The sequence below is a fragment of the Pinus tabuliformis genome, chromosome 3_2, assembly GCF_031772625.1.
Source record: "Pinus tabuliformis cultivar Carrire ecotype Pingquan chromosome 3_2, CPIR1, whole genome shotgun sequence".
Lineage (NCBI taxonomy): Eukaryota > Viridiplantae > Streptophyta > Pinopsida > Pinales > Pinaceae > Pinus > Pinus tabuliformis.
Window position 1 is genome coordinate 320,018,805 of NC_142302.1, and position 20,971 is coordinate 320,039,775.

Below are 20,971 nucleotides of genomic sequence, written 5' to 3' on the forward strand. Positions count from 1 at the left end.
AATTCTGGGAAATTGTGGGTTTTAGGGAGGATATAGAAAGATAAATTAGTGTCCCAGAGGCCTATGTGATATACTACATCCACAAATTTATCCTCCCACCCACTGTATTTGTCAAATAAATCAAACTCTGAGAGTTTTTCATGTATCTTAAAATCCCTGTCTGTCAGTGGTATGTGATCCAAATCCAATGGTGGATGGACCATTGGGTTAAATACCTCCTATTCTTTCTTCTTGAGTGCCATGGCTGTCTTCTGTAAAAACCTTTGAAAACAGAACTATGTTGAATTTGAAGTAGACCTGCAACAGAAAGGGGATGAGAAGAAATGGGAATTCAGTGAGGGAGAAAGAAAAAGGATGAATTGGAAGTGGGATTCAAGAAGGGGAAGGCTCTGTAATCGCAGAAAAATGGAGCTCTCTGCGACTTTAATGTTGTTTCAATATGTTTACTGTGTTCTCTATGTATGCATGAATGGAATTGAATCGTACCTGTAAACAGCGAGATCACATAAGAATTTGTAAATGGATATGAGATGGTACATTTGTAGATTTTTGAGGTGTTTGTTGTTGGCTTGGATTGACTTGGTGTGGGTCTGTTGGCTAACAGTCCAAGCAATTGAATGCACAACAACGGGAATGGAGGTGATAGGCAGATGGGACGGGATGGTGTCGTGAGGTGGCGGGAGTGAGAAACGGTCACAACGAGAGAATGGTTTAGCTAAAGGCATAAACTGTTTTTCGGGTGGCCTTGGGAGTGGTAAGCGGTATGAGAGGGGGGATGCGAAATCCTGAGAGCGCGACACATCAGCGGCTTGAAACATGATTTCCCCCTCCCCCGGATTAACTTTCGGAGGGTGAGGGGGGGCCAGAAACGCATATTGATCGTCAGATCGTATGGAGTGAGCAGAGATTAGGTGAGAGATGGGGGTGGGTAAGGTTGGATGTGACGAGTAAGTGATTGGTGGGGTAGGGGAATATATAGGGGGGTGAACTATAGGATTTAGGGGTATAGAATAAGATTGGGAAAAATAACAAAAACCCCTTCCCTTTTTAATTTCTTTTCTCGATCTTAGGAAAAAAACATTGAAATGTGTCACCACACTTTAAAAGAATTTTTTAGGTCTTTTTACCTTTTCAATTTTCTCAACCTACCTACCCTTTATTCTTCTAATCTAACAATTTTATTTTCTGCATTTGCAGGGTGCATTTGGACTTGTAGACCCTTTCATTTTTTCTTTCATTTCTAACCTACTCTATCACTTATTTCTCCCATTGGTCTCGATTAAACAGTTGAACCAATTTTATTTCTACCTAGCTACTGATTTTCCAAGATTAAACTGTTTGGAAGATCTTTATTTTCTACCCTATCAATAGAAATTGAAATTTGTTCAATCATGCTTAGACTGTATGATTTGAACAACATTTGGGGTTTTCTTTTTCTTCTTATTTTTTCTCTTTTTTTTTTTTTTATATACCCTCTTTTCTTTTCTTTTTTTGTGAAATCAATTGAATATTGGAATCTATGAACAATTTGAAGTCTGTGCACTGTGAAATATTCAATCACCTTGATATCCTATAAATTATAGAACCCTAACATATTCTATGGAAGGACGTGCTAAAAGATCAAGGAGTATGAAGGAAGGTATGACAAAGGTTTGTCAAAAATCACAGGTATGTCTCTATTATAAAGTTGTGTTATTCGCTTTGTCAAATCCTATCTACACTACTAACACTCATATTGTTTAACTCTCTTGAATCGTAAAAGATTCTTATTTGAGGTAATTCATCATCCGATGAATCGACCACCCTATTCATCTGTAAACTGTTTAAATGAAAAGAACCTTGAAAGGTTCTCTGGAAACCATAACCTAAGGGAATATTGATAGGATGCCAATCCCTAAACCTTCTTAAGGATATTAGTGATAAAAATTGCTACATTAATTGACATAAATTGATGATGTGTGAAACCTTAAACCTAATTACAGCTATCAATGAAGAAATTCCTATACTGGTTGATTTATTGGTAATGCCATATTCAAGTTTTTTATATGATCATGGAAGCTCTAACCTATTAAGGTTGAAATCTTAAACCCTTTAAGTTCTAATAGAATAAGGATTTTCTTTGACAATGAATCAAAACCCTAAGTTTTGGTTAGGTCTACAAGCAAGATATGTGCCATGAAGAGTCCGAGGAATGAAACCCTAGGTACATGTTTCTTTTCCTAGCTTAGTCTTGGTCAATGCATTGTCTAACTATATAATGTGTCTATACATGATGGCTATCTCCTAGAAATATGTGTTGATCGAAGTTTCTAAAGATTATGGGATCTAGGGTTTGATAGTCAAGCCCTAGACAAAGTTTAAAAATTCTAGGATGATGATTGAAATCTAGGGTTTATAACTAAATCCTAGTAGTGATTAAATTCTCTAGTATGTGTATTCATCTGAATCTATAAATTGTGTGCTAAGCATTTATAGATAGAAAATATAGGGTTTACCTCAAACCCTAGTAAGAAACTCTTTATATATGTTGATAATTGATTGGAAATCTAGGGTTTACCGAAAACTCTAGTAGATTGTCTATCATATGGTTTCTCAAGTTATCTAATCATGATTGAATTGTTGATATGACTTAGGGTTTGTATCAAACCTGGTCTAGATGATTGAATTAACTAAGAGCATAATCTCTTGCTGACTATGAAAATTATAAATGCTTCTGCTACAATAAAGTTTTTGTTATGACCAATTCATGCTTCTACCAAATTGGTTTGTACTTGCTATCTAAGTGGTGCAAGTACATCATATTGGTAAAGAAACTAGTAAAAGAAGTTGACATGATCAGCATGAGATCAAGGAAGCTGTTGGAAGAAGATTATATGACCTAAAGGTAAAATGAGGTATGTATGCTTGTATTTAATTTTATAATGTCATGTCGTATGGTTGTCGGTAACATGGATCACTACTTATATCTTAAGAATCATGATCAAGAGAAAAATGATCTCCTCCTCTAAAAGAATGTAGAAAAGCATAAGTTGCACTAGATTAAATCAACATAATATGTTCTCATATAAAATATGAGGTGGTTGACTACGATTACAAGAATTCTTATTAGAAACCCCTGGGAATGGAATGAGTGAGGAAGGAAGATATTGTGAGCTATGCAATCATGATGAAGGCAATCAACATCCAAAAGACCAAGAAGAGTTGACTACGAAATCTCCCAGAAAGATTTGAAAATTCTGATGAAAATCTGAAAAAGATGAAGACCATTGACAATGTATATCTTTGGGAAATGTGTCAACAAGTATTTAGGATGTTGATATGATAAAGAGCCATCTCGAAATGTATGATTTGATTTAATATTATGTTTTTATTTCTTTAATAATATCTGGATGAAGTTCATGCACAACTACTAGAACAAGATTTGTAAGTACAAGTACATCCAACATTCATGCGATGGATGGAAACTCCTGAAAGAAGCATGAAGAGAAAGAAGTAGCCATATGAAGAAGGTTCCATATATATACCAGGAAGGCCACTTTCCATGAAGAAAGTAATGACATGATGGAATAAGAAGGAAAGTGATCGATGTCATTGCCCTACAAGGAAGAAGCTCGACTGAATTTCATGACATCAAAGAAAGAAGTTGATCAAGTAGCTGAAGGACCCACAAAGAAGAAGTTTTTGATGAAAGAAGAATCCCTAAATAAGAGGGATCCTGAATTGAGTCACCCTTGATTAAAAGAGAGTGATAGATGTGTTTTTCCATTTCATGTGTCATGCACTAGACCAAGACTAAGAACTGTATGTCTTCATGAAGACCATGAATGGAAATGTAGACACATGATAGACACAACATTCTTGTCTTCACCCAGGAAGAAATAATGGAGGATTGAGTAATCATCTGGCATCCAATACTTTTTGAGGATGTGTAGGGAATCCAAGATAAAAGTAGGCAAGAGGACCGATATTCTTTGAGGGATGGGGACCCAAGATAAGAATAGTCCTAGAAGGTCATAATCAGTGAACACCTGGGTGGGTATGTACCTTGAGAGACAATGATGAAGGTGTCTATCATCATTGGTCCCGCCAATATTGTGCTATGATCTATTGAGGGATAGAGTTCTTAGTCAAGGCCTTACTATGTGACAATGTTGGTTATAATGATGTTATACAGATGGATTACTAGTCTGACTCTTCTTATGAGATCTCTTTAGTGTTGAAAAGCCATGTACCATTTAATGAATACCTCCCTAGTTAAGAGGGAGTGTTGAAGAAAAAGTAACTAGGTTTGGTTTTCATTATGACTTGTATCTATAATATTATGAAGAAAATTGTTATTCCTTGCATCATGGGTTTCATGAGCAAGATGTGTTTACCATAGGTCAAAGACTTCTTCTTGATGTCTTTATGATTTTTATGTTTCATCATAAGTCTTATGAAAGTCATAAGATCAAAGGTTAAGCTCCAAGTGAAGTGTCACTATTATCATGCAAAACCGGCCTATAATACGTAGTAAATCTCCTTGATATGTCGGCCCAGAACTAAGGCACTCCTGTCGGCTTGAAACATGATCATTGACTCATATATATAGGAGTTAACATAAGGTCAAAAGGATCATATTCGGAAGAGTATACGCATCACAGTCATCAATAAAAGGAACAAATACACTATGCTTATCTCGGAAGCATCTCGGTCTCGGAAGTTTGGTATCGATATATAAACAAGTGTTCCATACCTCACAAATCTGGAAGCGAAGATAGGTGATACAGTCCTCGCAAGAATGTAAAGAGAAGCTCAGTGATACAATCCTCACAAGACAGTAAGAAGGTCGATCATATGCATCTCTCGGAAGTCTATAAGGAGCTCAGAATAATCTGGTAATATATATTTGGGAAGTTTGTACACAGTGATATCACTCGGAGGATTACTCAGTGTAATATATATCTCGTAACCAATTAAGGGACTGTGCATATATATATACATAGTGACAGTATGAAGTGAAACTCTAAGGTGTGATCAATCTCATATTTATTACAACCAATGAAGAACCAAATGTCTGTGGCAAATTTATAGAAGAAGGTGTCGAAGAAAGTGACTAAGAAGACATAAGGAGAAGGAGTACAGTGATATCAAGGCAGTAAGTTGTAGACCAAGCAGTGCAAAGAATAGTGACAAACATCTTGGAGGTAACCTTGTGTCTTTTTTGTCAAGGACCTTGGTATTCATCTAAATATCTATAAGAAGAGATTCAATGGTTTTACTCTCAAGAGAAGAGGTTTTTCCCTGGCTTGGAGCCAAGATCTTGTGTACTTGTTTTTATTGTTGATAGTCCATTTTGATAACTGTTTGAAGATTGAAGAACACACTAACATAACAAAATTAATTGAAGAAGACAACACAAACTGTTATCAATAAGTTTGAGAAGAATCACTAAGTCGTGAATTGCTCTAGATTCTTCAACACTCCCCAACCCCACAGCCCATACTAAGGTAGAAGGAGGTGTTACTATCCTTGACCTGACCTCCAAAGTCCTGTTATGGAAATTGGGTCTTAAAATTTTGCTATTTTTCAAACTCATAGAAACCCAAAATAAACGACTCCATTGCATTCATCTCATTGAAAGAATTTTGGCAATATAATTTTTTCCTCAATTCAACTATCAGATCAAAAGCTATGGTCATATAAATTTTTCATCAGTATCCTCTTGCCACATCGCTAGGCTCTGCCACGTGGCACCCATGTGGCATCCGATCTCACCACCACGTCATCACATTGGTTGATCCACATTAGTGCACTACCCTTGGCATGCCATCGTGGCATAGCCCACGCCACTACACATGGCCCCTACTAGACCCCCTTTAAGGCTTACAATTCATTGATTTTACGTTTAATTGAAATTTCATGTTTAGTCAAATCCTTGGTGTGTCAAGAAATTTTATGGGGTGAGACGGACATCCCTTATCAATTGACAAGAGGATTTCCCTTCTCGGTCCCTCGCCCTCCTAGTTTTCTATTGGCATCACAGTGTGCAATTAGAAAAATGCCTAAGGTGAGATGCCAAACTTTGTCCTTAATTGTTGAACCCATTTCCCATCTCACTCTGCATTAAGGGCTCACATACCGCACATGAATTTTATGTCGATACCAAGATCCTAAGACACGAATATCTATGTCAATTTCCAGAGCTACCTTCCCCATCTCGAGAAATAAAAACCTCACCCCTTTTTACTGTTCATGGTGCACCACAACATTGAGATGATGTCAGTGCTGAGACATCCATTTTCACGTTAAATGATGGGAAATTTTCTCCGTCTTTGGATAGAACCTTGACCGTTTCTTGCTACCACCCCCTTGGAACTACCAATATGATGTTAGCCCAAGATGAAGTCATCCTATCCATGTGGCCTCCCCTGGGAGTGTCAATATGTGTCATCTATTTTTGGACCACTTTCCCCACCAAAAGGACCATTCACACTTGCTACGTGGAAGCCCTCCTGGATAACATTTCATCATACCACGTCATCCAGGCCCCACCAGGTCTCCAGCCCTTGCGCAATCGTGAAATTCTCATTATAATAGTTTTGGCGTTTGAATAGATTTATCAGCCTTGAGGCCCGAGAAGATAAATATTTTTTTTCGTTGCTTGATATACTTGCCTTCCATGTCGGCCTTGGTCTCTAAGCCAAAACTCAAAGGGCGCATAATCAAAACCCCTGATGTATTGAGACAGGAACCCTCTCCATCTTTTTTCGGCCCATATCTCCATCTCGACACATAAAGCTACCTCCTCGACACTTAATCATTTTAATGACTTTTCTCTTGGTGTATATGTGTGTGTGAACCTTAGTTGGGGCCCTCAACATTCGATGATGTTGCTCCCTACTAAGCTTTGAAATATATAGAAGGGTCTATCCCTCTTAAGCTTTAGTGCCCACACATACATACTTATATGGGACCAGGCTAAGAATTCTCAATGCTTGGTCCAACCATCTATCCTGAGCTTTATATATATATATATATATAAGGACACCCTTGGCTCCTTTCCATACCAACCTATCTTTCATGAACTTTCTTTATATATATATATATATATATATGATGTCATTGATTGACAAAGCTATCTCTCCTAAGCTTGATCTGCATATAGATAGAGATATATATATGTGGAGCTTTGTCGAGGACTCTTGGTGCTCGGCCCAGGCCTATTTTTTTGAGCCTGTAATTTATATATATATATATATATAGAGAGAGAGAGAGAGAGAGAGAGAGAGAGACTGCAAAGGCCTTCCATTCAATACGTAATAGCTCAGCTACACCTCCTAAGCTTATATGGGATTCTACCCATCCTAGACAAAAATGCATGCTACTAGTAAACAAATTCCATAATGTAGAGCTTTCTGGTTCAAATCCTTTAATACAAGAAACAATCAAATAAAAAAAGATATGGCACATCTCTTATGCTCAGACAATTTGTTATGAAACCAGCTCAAGAAAAAGATAGAAAAGATAGATCCATGCCTTAGAATTCAGCCTCTTCGAGGGGGCAACCTCCTTCGCATTACATAAATGAACAATTCTTGGATTATACAAATGAAAAGACCTGCTTTCTATATATAGGAGTCTAAGGGGTCATAACATAATTAGAGCCGACATAACAATAATAATGTAAGGGCACAATAATAACAATAGTGGGCTTCTATGGGGCACAATAGTAACAATATAGGCACTACATGGGTACATCAATATAGTAAGTGGGTTATACTAATAACAATAAGGGGTTACACTAGTAGTATAGGGGCCTAACATGCCCCTCTCCTTCAAAAAGCATTGTCCTCAATGCTTGAGTAGTTCTTGATGCTTCTGTATAAAATTCTTGTCCTCCCATGTGGAATATTCAACGGGTAAGTTCTTCCACTTGATGAGATACTCTGAAATTGATCGATTTCGTAGCTGTCAGGTTCTTGTTTCTGTGATTGCTCCAGGTTCCAATATGATTTTTCCTTCCTCTTCAATTTCTGGCAATATTGTTTGAATTGGGATCTTTTGCAACTTTTGAATAAGTGGCCATACTTCTTCGTCCCTCTTCCATTCATCCCTTGCTTCGTTTATCCAATCTGTTTGGATAATATAAATAGCACAAAACAATGCTTCCACATCCTCATCCTTGAAGAGTCTTCCCATTTGGTAAGGTCGCCATTTTTTAAGTGCATGTAGTATTGCCAACATTTCCTTCTCATAAATAGCTTGCTTGAGATGTAGCAGTAAAAATACCCAATCACCTACATCAAAACATTTTTCACTACGATGTTGATCTACCTGTTGTTTCGTTTGATTTTTCACTGAAGTGGCGTTATCCTTTAAAAGTTGGAGAACTTGTTGTTGATGCTCGATGTGATCTTTCACTGCTTGAACCTTTTTCTTCTTGATATGTCCTTCTATCTCTAGAGTTTGAGAAGTGTTAATTTCTTCCAATCCCTTACAAGATATTGTCGGATTCATTTCTTGATGCTCAATGTGATCTTTCACTTCTTGAACAATTTTCTTCTTGATATGTCATTTTATCTTGATAGTTTGAGGAGTGGTAATTTCGAACAATGAATTACAAGATATGGTTGGATTCATTTCTTCTTTCTCGACGTGATCTTTCACTTCTTGCACCTTTTTCTTCTTGATATGTCCTTCTATCTTGAGAGTTTGAGGATTGGTAATTCTTGCCAATGCTTTACAAGATATGGTCTGATTCATTTCTTCTTTCTCTGGGGTGGGGTCCTGGCGTATATCTTCTTCTTTTGATGTTTCTTGATCCTTTTCTTCCTCCTCTTCATATTCTATGTAAAACAATTTCTTCTCAGCACACTTATGACCTTTAGTGCATTTGCTATCACAATTGTAACAAAGCCCCTTTTCTCTTTTTTCTTCCAATTGTTGTGGTGTAACCCTTGTAGGTTGTGGAAGGCTAGGAGAAACAACACTTCCATCTTTATAGTTATGAGGGGTACGCTTCCTGGTTTCCATAATTTTGCTTTCCACTATGTAACAAAGCCCTTTTACTCTTTCCAATTGTTGTGGTGTTGCTCTAAAGAAGGTGTTGCTCTTTGTATCCTCATAATGTGCTATCAGTTCCTCCGTGAAAATTGACCACGTAACAAGTTATTTACGAGAACAAAGCCCTTCGTACCATAAAAATTGATCTGGTTCTAAATATGAAGATGCAATACATACCTTTTGTAATAGTTGTACACCATGTAGATCAAAATATTGCTCCATCTGAAGTATCCAATGTACTGGATCCTTGCCATCAAACTTCCTCATCTTGCTTTTTCTTGATTTTAGGAGCTTGACCTTGAAACGACTGTAACTCTGTACTTTTGGATCTTTAAATTCTGAAATTGCGACCTATAGTAGCCCTCTATGTTCTCTTTCCAATGCCACCAGTCTAATCCAAATTGGAGTCTCTAAGGAAGAGTTATGCACAATCTCCCAAGATGACCTGATTATAGACCTCTCCAGAAGAGCGAACTTGTATGAAGTGCCACGTGTCACTGTTTTGACCTTTGGATCTGAAAGATGCATATAAGAAACTACAGTCCGTCCTCTTTCTGTACCTTCTTACGAAATTTCAATCTGATCCTCAGAGAGAAAGTTATGACGATTTTCCCCAAGTCACCTTTTTGGAATGTAATTCAGAAGTCTGCAAAAAGACCAACGTCCTCAGATCATATCTCTGCAAATATAGCGTGAAAAGGTCTGAAATTCGGACCTGAGGTTCAGCACGATTTCTTCTCAAATGGGTTTTTTTTTCAACTTCTGAAATGTCGCAGCAAAAAAGTTATAGCGAAAATTCCACGATGACCTATTTGGAACAACGAAACCCTAGAATCCAAAGCTCTAATACCAAATGTTATGAAACCAGCTCAAGAAAAAGATAGAAAAGATAGATCCACGCCTTAGAATTCAGCCTCTTCAAGGGGGCAACCTCCTTTACATTACACAAATGAACAATTCTCTGATGATACAAATGAAAAGACCTCCTTTCTATATATAGGAGTCTAAGGGGTCATAAAATAATCAGAGCTGACATAACAATAATAATGTAAGGGAACAATAATAACAATAGTGGGCTTCTATGGGGCACAATAGTAACAATATAAGCACTACATGGGTACATCAATATAATAAGTGGGTTATACTAATAACAATAAGGGGTTACACTAGTAGTATAGGGTCCTAACACAATTAAATGAAATTTAAGCTCAAATTTAAACACAAGAATTAGCCATTCCTCAACAAGCACATAGAAATCATCATTTCTCATTATTTGTACAAGAAATAAACCTTTCCTCTATGATAACATTGTAAATAAACATTCCACATTATTCACATAAGAAATAAACATTCCCCGGTCTTAACACAAGCATTTTAACAACAAGATAAATAGTTACATCATATTCACATGTATAAGAGCTTAAGTAAACACTTATCTTATAAAATAAGTCTGAAAATTGAGATTAGGACTTCAACTATTCACCCAAACTTAAATTGTCTTGCACTGCAATATTTTTTACAACCAATAATCCCCAAGCTAGATTTTAGAGCTTAAGGAAGAGTACTCAAGGGAAAATACTCACACAACCAACAATATTGGGAGTCCAAAGATTCACCCATCCCCACCCAACAGTTAAATACTCCTAGAAAACCACATATCAACCACTTCCATCCAACTATCAAATGATTTGATACCCCCTGCCTCTACCCTAAACCAAGAAGCCAGAGGAAATTGGAACACTGCAAACCAATAGTCTAAGATGAAGTCTTCTTGTCATTGTTTACTACAACAGGCTTGTCCACGCTGTTCTCGAGCTCCTTGGGCAATTGTCGCTCCCCCTTCTTGCATTATTCCTAGATTTTTTTATCCCCCTTCTTCTCCACTTATTTCATGTGCTAAGACTCATGCATCATTGTTTTATGTCGTCTCCTGATATTTTCCTCCCCCTCTACCATTATTGGTAATCTTTTTCTTTGGCCACCTTCATCATTTTGTTGCGACCAGGGTGGTTGGGGGCATGTTGCCTTGCCAATGTAGCCCACTCTTCTTAATAATTTTTCTTGTCATTTTTGTTTGAGGACTTGGCCAAGCATGGTTTGGATCATCCTCTTTTCCTTCAACTTGAATCATTGTGCAATTTTCCCATTAAGGCCCACCAGTTAGCCCATGACTGATATTAATAATCACATCCTCCAACTTCCCAAGCAACCTCCTCCCCAAGCTTTGAAATATGTAACCAATATCTCAGCCAGTTATTTTCAAGAATATGATTACAATAGGGGATTAGCCCCAAGGGGGTGTCACAAACCCCAGTAAGGAATTCAAGGTGATGGATCTTGTTATGTGTTTCAGGAGGGACAACTAAATGGAAAGTGTTTGCAACTTCCTACGCTTGTTGTTGGATGTGCTTCTTACCCTGAAGGCCACGAGCATCGCCTCCATGGTGGTTGTGTATACATTGTCATGGCATGTTGCATAGAAGGGTCACACGCCAAGGTTCCACACAAAGTTTAACAGTGATAGAGGAATGAAAGCAAATATTGACCAAATCAAGTTAAAATAGAGAATGCAACAAGCAAACTTCAAAATACCAACACATGGTGGAAGAATTGTCAAGTAAAGGATTATGAGATTCACCATACACTAAGGAAAACATCAAATTACTAGCTTTAATCCACTCGCCAAGTGACCATAACCTTGCCAGAACAATAATACCCATAAAAAGGAGACCAACCAACTTATTAGAATAAGAATTAACAAAATGAGTGAAGGAAGCAAGAATTACCCTTGACAAGGGGCCTGTTGAAAACCCAAAACTCGAAAGTTGATGGGCTAGAGGAAGCGCCAATGAACCAACAACTCGAAAAACACTCCATTGCTAACGACCAACTTCTGCAATCAACCACCTCTCCACTCATGCACCAGACCACATGTTTTCCACTGCACATAAGCCAGGCTCACACCCAAACTAACTGAGAATACCACACAATTGGAAGCAAGCTCCATCAGACTCACACAAGGAGGAAGCATAACAAAATTTACCAAAGTAATACATGGACAGTCAAGGTCTATCTTTATGTCACTAGTGGCTTCCCTAAGTGATCCCCCTTGTGGCAAAGGCACAATCTTTTTCCTCCCTCTTTGATGTTGAGAACATGTTAATATGCTAGAATAAATGAATGAAGTGTCACTTACCATATTTGCTTCATGAAATGGGTTTGCATGCTTCTGCATGCAGGGGGCTAACCATGCCACCCCCTTCATAAATGATCAGCTCGTCGGTGGGATGGTGGGCTCACCCCCTAACCCTTCGGCCTTCCTTGTTTTCCACCCCTAATCGAGGATTTATTATTAATATTTTATATACAACATATTACTGTTATATTAAGAATTTGAATGAATTACACATCTCTCTTTATTACCTTTGATTTAATTGAATTTTTCTACTTTCAATTACTTCTTCTCTTTATGAATTGAAATATTTTATTATGATCAATGTGTGTGTAGATAGATAGATAGACACTTTCTCTCTCTATATACATATATATGAAATTGATATAAAATAAATTAATTGGTATTAACATTCAAATAATTTATTTAAATCTTGTATTGAACTATTTTTAAAAATGTATAAGAATTATACATTTTTAACACTTAAAAGTGAAAATATAAGATGCTTTTTACTTTTAATTACTTTCTCTTTTTGTAAAGTTGATATAAAATTATGTTATTTCATAAATATTTTCTTTATTGTTGAGAGTGAGAGTGAAATATTTTTACAATTCTTTCATACTGGGTTGTAATACCAACCAACCTAGATCCATCTTAACTTTAGATCTACCAAGAGCGGAGAGGGATCAAATCACTTTTCACTCTAAAAGAGGTTTCAACTAACCTAGATCCATCTTAACTTTAGATCTACCAAGAGTCCAGAGGGATCAAATCACTTTTCACTCTAAAAGAGGTTTACATCTCAAGAGCCAGAGTTAAGATGGATCTAGGTTAGTTTAATTATTAATTCTAATAATTATTATTATTATTAAATTTGTTTTATTTTATTTGAGTTATCATTGTTTTTCTTTCCCCTGAGATTATATTATTTGTGGAATTCTAAGATAGCATTCTCGAATCCATGTTTATAGTCATCAGATTCTTCAGATTCCAGTTCTATTTGAGTTAATAAAAACAATTCATGTTCTTCTTGGGTAAGAAAAACAGAACTATCTTCATTTGTTCCCATTAAATTAATCTGATTTTCCTCAACTTCTTCAGCTACACTTATATCTTCATCAGCATAATTTTCTTCAAATGGCGGCCTAATTTGTTGATCTGGACCTCTTTGATCTCTTTGTCTGATTTGTGGAGTGTTTCTTCTAGGGTTTGGATTTCGGTTCTATTGGACAGGTGGGTTCTCCCTAGGAACATTCCTATCATTTATATTTACTCTCTCCATCATTCTTTCCATAGTCCCTACTAAGGAATCAATTTTGGCTTCTGCTGCAGAAGTTGATGTTTCTTCTCTAAAAGTCACTTGTCTTTCAGTTCTCATCCTGGATATTTTAGCTTGTAAATTGGCCTCTACGCTCACATCATCTCTTTGCATTTCTTTTAGTGTTGGAGAATTTCTTTCCCTAACCTAGTAAGACATATCTGTATCAAAACCATCTGGGAACTCTATCAAGGCTAAATCCTGGGGTGGTTTAAGATTTACAGGTATTGCATTATAGGTATTGTTGAATCTAGCACAATAGTCTTGTACACTTTCACCTAACTCCCTTTTAATATTTTCATATTCTGATAAAATCTATAAAGGATTCATCTTGACTTCCCATCTATTAAGAAAGGTTTGGTGGAATGCAGGGAGATCATTTATACTATTTGCAGGCAAAGACTTAAACCATTTTCTGACTTCTCCTCCTAAACTTTGAGAAAACATTCTGATCTTAATAGTTTCGTCATCTACCTCTTGCAGGTCAAAACAATCATTCATTTTATCCACATGTTGTTGGGTTGTTAAAGGACCTAACCCATCAAATAGTGTGATCTTGGACTGATATTCTTGTGGCATATTAGCCAATGGGGCTAGTAACACCAAAGGAGAATACTTGGCAGCCATGATTGGTGGTGGTGGTGGAGGACCACTTGAAGGAAGTTGAACAGTGGATGAGGGAAGTTGAACAGTGGATGAGGTTCGACTAGTACTAGGTGGAAATTAGAGTAAAGGAATTTGAGCAACCTTATGTTGAAGGATGAAAGAAGGGGTAGGAATTATGGAGGCAGTAGGACTTGGTGACTGAATATGTGTAGGTTGAGATGTGAAGGAAGAGGCTGCTATGTTTAAGGGATTAAATCCTACTGAATTTTGGAGATAAGCATCATCGATTTCGGAGGTGAGATCTGTCACTAGATCTTGTAGAGTATCAAAATGTTGTAAAAGCTGAAGATTTGATTCAGTTTGTGAAGAAAGTTCTCTCACTGGGCTCTTTGGTAAGAATGATGGATCAAAGATAATATGATCTTTCCAATTCTCTGATTTAGTCCTGAATATGCCTTGTTCAAAATGTAAATCAAACTGGATATCCTGAAAGGTAACAAAGTTTTCAGGAAGTGAGTTGGCTCTGTGAAGAAATCTACTACTTTTCTGACTCTCAATTCTACGAGTTTTTCTTAATATCTTTTCAAGCTTGTCCACTATGGTAGGAAGATTTGGATTTGGATGGGATCTAGTAGAGATTCTCTTCGGAGCCAGTGTTCAAATCTAAAACACAGAAAAACTGAATATACAAAAATAGAAAAGAAACCAATCTTAGGAATAAACTTATCATACAAATCTTTTAACTAGGTACTCTGAATTCGAATGAAAGGATAAATTTTCAATAGTCTACCCAGTATGGTCGCCACTATGTTGTTGTTATGTGATTTTGAAGATTGGCAAGACAAAGTCAAAAAAGATACATCAAACCGCTTAGGAGTCTAGGATCTAGCCCTCCCAGACCTAGAGAGGGCTCCCTCTATATATTTAGGATTTAGCTTTATTTCCAATGCTTTATTGTGTTACGCTAAATAAAATGATGAAAGAAATTTATCACTTGATTGCTTGGTTGTTTGTTTGTTCAGTTGGGGTAGATCATATTTGAATCCTTTCCATTGGGCTATGAAGTCAAAGGCTGGGTGGTAACATCAATTTTCCAGAGCATTTACAAGGCAAGCTAACTATCTTTACTGGATCTAAAAGTAGAGTGAGAAATGAGATGACAGAAAAGTGATATCAATAATGATTAAAAATCAATTAAGTTTTTTTTAATCGTACATCAGAGGAAAACATTTAGATTCCAAACATGGATAGAAATAAGGTGTTCCAACAGCATATCTTAAACTAGAATTTATGCCTTACAATAATACTTAATGATGCACAAATGAATAAAACAAAGAAATATTCAGCACAAAAAGGAAGAGATCACCAGGTCAAAACATATCAAGTATCTTGCAAACGGTCCTTTTTATTGATGCTCCAGCTCAAAATTACAATTCTCCAAAGAGAAAAGATAGTTCAAATGACTTGGGTCCAACCCCTAATACTTCCAATGCATGACGTATTTAACAAAAACCTACAACGATTGCCTTATACACTTGGAATTTTGTTATTAATTACACAGAAATAAAATCGACTAGTGTAACCACGAAGTGGCCACGCTGAGAAAATTGGGACATCTGGTCCTCTTTTTTAGGGATGTTGTTTCTTGAGAAATCAATTTAACTATAGTGGCTCTGCTGACATGGTTGGTGCTGACTCAGATCTACATTGTCCCTTCAATCATCCTTGTCTCATTCTTCTTGATAATCACACAGGTCACTCCACGCTTCTTCATCTGGAATCTTGATCTTCATTAGCCTCCTGTATATTTCATCAGCTTCAGTGTATTTTGCAAAAGTTGGTTTGACTAAAAAAATACGTTTCAGCTCATGTTCAATGTAGATCTGATTGCTGATAGCTTCTAGCAATGCCTTTCATGTCATGTTGCATTTGATATTGGAAAGGTTTGCAAATTTTTTGGCTATGCCCTAGATTTTCTTGACATAGTCCTCTCTGGACATGATTTTGTCATTTATGACAAACAGAAAGGGGAGACCTTTCTAATTTAAAGGCTGAATTTTGTTGAAGAACCTGTTCACTGATAGCTCCAAATTTTGACATTTTTCTTCTAGTTGTACATTCAAGCTCTTCTTAGTCAACACCTCTTCACCTGAAGTATAGTCTCTATCATGTCTGCTAGTCCTAGTTCTTTGAGCTCATACATGTTTCTTGAATTTAGAAATTTGATTATTTCATTGGTTGTTGTTGGCATGTCTCCCAACTCTTCATTTGTAGCTGAAATAACTTCTCTAGCTTTCTCAACTAATTCTTTATGTTCAAAGATAATTTGGAAGTTGGGCCAAATTTCATTCATACCATTGATTATGTTATTCCAAATAACCTCCTTCACTCTTCCTAGAGTGTTCCCAATATATGATTCTTTCTTTGTTTTTTGCAACCTTTCAATCAAGGTCCTTTCCCTTTGCATCTCTACTGATTGGTCACTTTCAGTTCTCTTTATTTGGTCTTGGAGACCGCTGACTTTCATTTCTAATCTTTTAATCTCCTCAATCTAAATATTCATGCCCTCCATGGATATGGCTGGTTGTTTTGTACTGCTTCCTGTCCCTGTAACAACAGTTGTTGGTGTGGTTGTAGGAAGAGCTAAGAGAGGAAGAGCTTCCATATTAGTGTTGGCCATCTGTGCTGCCTTATCTTTCTCCTGTATCATTTTCTCCATCTCTGCTTCCATTTTTTTAATTTGGAGGGATTGTTCTATTATTAACTTCATCATTTCGGCCTTCTGTCTCTCTATTTCCTCTATCTCTTTGGTCAAGGGATCATGTGTTGTATGCAATTTTGAGCTGCTTCTTCAAAGCTTCTATATCCATCTCCTTTTTCTTGATTATTTCTTCTGTTTCTTTTACATCTGAAGGATCATGCCCAATCCTTACTACTAAGTCTTCCAAAGACTTAAGTCTACTGTCCTTTGACTGTGATGAAATCCTTTCCATCTTTAACTATGATTGAGCATTTGACAAAGCTACCTGCATTTTAAACAAGTTCATCGAAGTGCTGGTTAGAGTAGATGAAATCATTTCACTTGTTTGCTTGTGCATTTCCATCTGATCAACTGGATGAACACTCCTAGCATCAAACTCAAAAGTAGTTTGCTTGTAATCTGCTCGAGCTTTGGGCTCTGCTATCTGTGCTTCCAAAAATGCCTTGTGCATCTTGCCCTTTTCTGAATCAAAGGCCGAGAGAATTCTGCCTTGAGAAGTTGCACTTTGTTTCCAAAATTGAGCATAACTGTTCTTTTTCAATATCTCATTCCTAATTTTAATCTCCCTAAAGGTATCAAAGGTTGTCTCCTCCTTTTCTCTAGTCACATTTATAGATGAGGAAACTTGAAGAGGTTGATGCCTTTCTGAAATTGGAGTGGCAGGAAAAGGTTGCCCTCCAGTTGGGGATGAGTCTAGAATATCAATGAGATTAATTTCTGTTTGCTGCGGTAATTCCTTGCCTATGTCCATGCGCTTTTTGGGCTTTTTCCTCTATTTCAGTTTGAATTCCTTCATAGAAGTATCAATCCCTGGTGACTGATCTTTTCTAGGCCTTTTCCCTATTATTCCATGTTCTTGTTCTTTTCACTTTTCTGCTCTGTCTTCAATAGTCTGCCTTTCCTGTTGTCTTGGAGTCTGTGCACTGGAAAAAGAAATCACTTGTTCCTCAGCCTCTTGTAATGTGTCAGGCATCCACTCAATTTGGTTCATGTATTTTTCAATTTCAGGCCTTTAAGTGTGAATATAGGTTGTTGACTTGTTCTCCACCCTTTTCTTGGAGATGATGCCCCATGGGTCATAGGACCATGTAAAAATGTAGGTGAATTTCATTTCCTTCCGTCTCTTATCTACCTCTTCCCTTGCTACTCTGTTGTTACAAATGAAAGGACCAATCTAGGATTTGATCCTAAATTGTGACTTTTTCTTGGTTTCCACAAAATGCACTTCATCTGCATTGATCATTTGTCTAATGTTTTCAAGTGCAAAGATCCTCATGGGGAGGAACTTTGGCAGCTTATAAGGAGCCAGCTCACAGCCATATACTCTTAATTCAATGTAATTTTGGTACAAGTACCAATCACCTGTTCTTGTTTGGTCTGTCAACTATATAATCCTTCTAATTTCTTCACTGATTTTGGGTTCTGCAGTCCCCATCACTGGGTGAAGAAACATTTCTACAAATGTTTTGTAGTTGAAGTATTTTGGGTCCTTCATCACTAATGTTGTCCAGAAAATAACAGATTTGGGTTCACCCTCCTCAGTCAACTTGCTCATTGAAAATTGGAACCTGTCTGCCTAAAAATAAACAAACATATATACCAAAACTAAGGAGTATTCAAAGAATTCCTATATGAAGAAATTGACAAACTACTCATGGATGGCATCTGCTAGAAATTGACTGAAATTGAAAAGGACAGAGGGCTTGGATTCTGTTGATAAAATAGATAGAAAACATATTATAGCTTCATCAAGCCACTGATTCGAATAATAGCCAAGTAAATAAGAAAGAATAGTGACAATGTGTCCGGTTCTGTGAGGGAAAACAGAGGAGGAATAAGGAGGATTCTTGTTTGGCAGAGGTGTTTGCTCAGTCATGAAGAGTTCTAAGGTTTTAGCTCTCCTAGATAAGTCTAGTTTTGATACATTTCATTGAGAATCTCGTGGGAAAAGGGAGTAGTTCCTTCAATAACAGGAGCCTGCATCATTTGCATAATAGACTTGGAATCAATGGTAAACAATATATGTCATGTTGGGTCCATCACTGCCCTTTGCTTTGGATTGTAACATGAGTGCCATTTCTTGATCAATTCTGGGCAATTGTGGGTTTTAGGGAAGATATAGAAAGGTAAATTAGTGTCCCAGAGGGCTATGTGATCTACTTCATCCACAAATTTATCCTCCCACCCACTGTATTTGTCAAATAAATCAAACTCTGGGAGTTTTTCATGTATCTTAAAATCCCTGTTTGTCAGTGGTATGTGATCCAAATCCAATGGTGGATGGACCATTGGGTTAAATACCTCTTGTTCTTTCTTCTTGGGTGACATGGCTGTCTTCTGTAAAAACCTTTCAACATGGAACTGTGTTGAATTTGAACTAGACTTGCAATGAGAAGAAATGGGAATTCATTGAGGGAGAAAGAAAAGGGATGAATTGGAAGTGGGATTCAAGAAGGGGAATGCTCTGTAATTGTAGAAAAATGGAGCTCTTTGCGACTGTAATGTTGTTTCAGTATGTTTACTGTGTGCTCTGCGTATGCATGAATGGAATTGAATCGTACCTATAAACAACAAGATCACATAAGAATTTGTAAATGGATATGAGATGGCACATTTGTAGATTTTTGAGGTGTTTGTCATTGGCTTCGATCGACTTGGCATGGGTCTGTTGGCTAATGGTCCAACCAACTGACTGCACAACGGCGGGAATGGAGGTGATAGGTGGATGGGACGGGATGGTGTCGTGAGGTGGCGGGAGTGAGAAATGGTCACAATGAGAGAGTGGTTTAGTTAAAGGCATAAACCGTTTTTCAGGTGGCCCTGAGAATGGTAAGCAATATGAGAGGGGGGGTGCGAAATTCATTGAAAACTCGAACCTGTCTGCCTAAAAATAAACAAACATATATACCAAAACTGAGGAGTATTCAAAGAATTCCTATGAAGAAATTAACAAACTTCTCATGGATGACATCTGCTAGAAATTGACTGAAATTGAAAAGGACAGAGGGCTTGGATTCTATTGATAAAATAGATAGAAAACCTATTATAGCTTCATCAAGCCACTGATCTAAATAATAGCCAAATAAATAAGAAAGAATAGTGACAATGTGTCTGGTTCTTTGAGGGAAAACAGAGGAGGAATAAGGAGGATTCTTGTTTGGCAGAGGTGTTTGCTTAGTCATGAAGAGTTCTAAGGTTTTAGCTCTCTTAGAAAAATCTAGTTTCTGATACATTTCATTGAGAATCTCATGGGAAAAGGGAGTAGTTCCTTTAATAACAGTAGCCTGCATCATTTGCATAATAGACTTGGCATCAATGGTAAACAATATATGTCATGTTGGGGCCATCACTGCTCTTTGCTTTGGATTGTAGCATGAGTGGCATTTCTTGATCAATTCTGGGCAATTGTGGGTTTTAGGGAAGATATAGAAAGGTAAATTAGTGTCCCAAAGGCCTATGTCATCTACTTCATCCACAAATTTATCCTCCCACCCACTGTATTTGTCAAATAAATCAAACTCTAAGAGTTTTTCATGTATCTTAAAATCCCTGTCTGCCAGTGGTATGCGATCCAAATCCAATGGTGGATGGACCATTGGGTTAAATACCTCCTATTATTTCTTCTTGAGTGCCATGGCTGTCTTCTGTAAAAACCTTTGAAAACAGAACTATGTTGAATTTGAAGTAGACCTGCAACAGAAAGGGGATGAGAAGAAATGGGAATTCAGTGAGGGAGAAAGAAAAAGGATGAATTGGAAGTGGGATTCAAGAAGGGGAATGCTCTGTAATCGCAGAAAAATGGAGCTCTCTACGACTATAATGTTGTTTCATTATGTTTATTGTGTGCTCTGTGTATGCATTAATGGAATTCACTTGTACCTATAAACAACGAGATCACATAAGAATTTGTAAATGGATATGAGATGGTGCATTTGTAGATTTTTGAGGTGTTTGTCGTTGGCTTAGATTGACTTTGCGTGGGTCTATTGGCTAACAGTCCAACCAATTGAATGCACAATGACGGGAATGGAGGTGATAGGCGAATGGGACGGGATGGTGTCGTGAGGTG